This window comes from Octodon degus, unplaced genomic scaffold (assembly GCF_000260255.1).
Source record: "Octodon degus isolate 3935 unplaced genomic scaffold, OctDeg1.0 scaffold00274, whole genome shotgun sequence".
In the NCBI taxonomy this organism is placed as follows: Eukaryota; Metazoa; Chordata; class Mammalia; order Rodentia; family Octodontidae; genus Octodon; species Octodon degus.
The window spans coordinates 1,126,413-1,128,596 of record NW_004524850.1 but is presented as its reverse complement, the minus strand read 5'-3'; positions in this window follow the sequence as shown (position 1 = coordinate 1,128,596).

Here is a 2,184-nt window from a genome sequence, read left to right as displayed (position 1 = left end):
GGCCGGCAACGTGTGACCTCCTCGGCGCGCTGTCACCCGCCGCCCCCACCCGGCTCGGGAGCGGTGGTCGCCCCGCTGCGCGCAGCTTTATTTTGGAAAATGCCGATTTGTGCAGGGAGACTGAGGCCTGGCCCCCGGGCGCGGGGAGATTGATTCCAGGACCCTGAAATCCCAACTGTCCTGCTTCCTGCAAAATGCCAGCAGACGTGAATCGGGTTCCCCATCCTACTTAAAAAAAAATTTCATCCCTGCTGCCCGACCCCAGTAGTGTTGGACAGCTTTTATCCAGGGAGCAGGTGCTGATTTTCTTTTTCAAGATGTCTGTCTGTCTGTTTTGAGGTACTGTGAGTCGCGTCCCCAGCCACGTCTTCACTTTTTGATTTTGAAACAGCGTGACATGGAGATTCTAAGTTGCCCGGGTTGGGCTTCATGCTGGTAGATCTTCCTGCCTCAGCTTCCCCGAGGGCTGCGATGTCGCCGTCGCCACTGGCACCACGCGCTACCGGCTTGCACTGCCTGCGTGGCCTAGGCGGACGCCAGGATGGGGTCCACCTCCGGGGGCTTCCTGACTTCTGTGGGATGGGAGCACGCACAGCCCTGCAGCACCATCCGGCCCAGGCATCCCACCCGGCGGCCGGTGGGACTGAGGGCGGAGTGGTCCAGGACTTGGGGCAGGCAGCAGGGGGCTGAGGTCCCTACTCGGGGGACCCCATCCAGGCCATTGAACCTGCAACTTTCCTGCCTCAGCCCTCCACAGGGACAAAGACAGGTTGTAGGCCCCTGAGGGGGACCAGCAAGGAGAGCCCTCCCAAGACGTGTGGAGCAGGCTGCAGGCCACAGCACCTTCAGGGGTCCCCAGGCTCTGGGTGGCTTTGCTTCAGGCCCGGCTGTCTCTCTGGTCCTGTCCTCTGGCTGTGCCCCACAGCCTGTCCTCACCCCGCTAAACCTGAGCAATTGCAGGAGGTGAGATACAGACCGGAGCCTCCTGCACCCCTGCCTCACCCCAAAATGCTAGTCCTAGGGGTCCCTCAGGAATTGGGGAGCTGAAAGGGAAACTCAGGACCCTTAGGAGAGAATCTGGGCGTGGTGTCACTCTCCTGTAATTCCAGCACTCAGGAGGCTGAGGCAGGAGGATCACTGCAAATTTGAAGCCAACCTGAGCTATGAAGCGAGACTGCACCCCTCTTCGCTTATTTATTTATTTATTTATTTATTTATTCATTCATTCATTCATTCATTCATTCATTTCTGTCTTGTTTTTCTGAAGTTACCAGCACTCGGTGAGGTCCCCTATTCCAAAATCCAGCTTGGCCTTGGAGATGAGCAAAATTGCAGCCTCGAGTCCACAGGGACTAGAGGAGCCGGCTCCCCTGAAGGCCTGAGCCCCTGACGTCCTGGCTGAGTGCGAGGAGGGAGGGAGACAGCTCTGGCCTGTCCGCCATAGCCCGGAAGCGCCTTGGCTCGGGTCCCAGCCTCTGGGCAGCCAGACCTTCTCCGGGGCCGGTTTTCGGGAAGGGCAGGAGGGGAGGAGGGACCTGCACCCCGTTCCCGGCAGCTGTGGAGAGTCAGGCGGGGCAGCGGGCAGCGGGCCTTTCATGCCGGGGTTGCAGCTCCAAGGTGTCCGGGGCTTTCGGCTCCCACGGGTACCGCCAAGCGCCTGGGCGACCACAGACCCAGAGTCCACGGGGAGAAGGGGGGGCTGCTCTTTCTCGGGAAGGGAGGGAAGAGGAAAGAGAAAGAGGAAGAGGAAAAGGAGGAAGAGGAATTGAGAGAGGTGGGGAGGAAGGGAGGAGTAGAAGGACCAGAAGGAGCTGATTTAGAAAGCAAGTGGGGTCCCCCAGACCCCTGTGCTGTCCTTCTGTGCCCACCTCAGCGCTCCTGGCCCTGTCCCTAGCCTTCCGTCCCTGTGACCACAGCAGGGGCAGCGTCATCCATCCGCCATCCATCTGTCCATCTGTCCGTCCATCCCCACAGCTGCCCCTCAGATGCACCCTCCCAGGTCCCCAGGGCCCGCGGCTCGGGCGTCCCTGATGTCCCTAAGGGCCGGCCCTGAAGTCCGAAGTTGGGGACAGAAAGGCATCTCCTCACCCATAATGCCTGGCACCTCTCCTGGGTAGTGGCCAACCTGGCAGGAATCCGGGGGCAGCTCGGGGCGCCTCCTCAGCCCCTGTCCCCCACCCACCC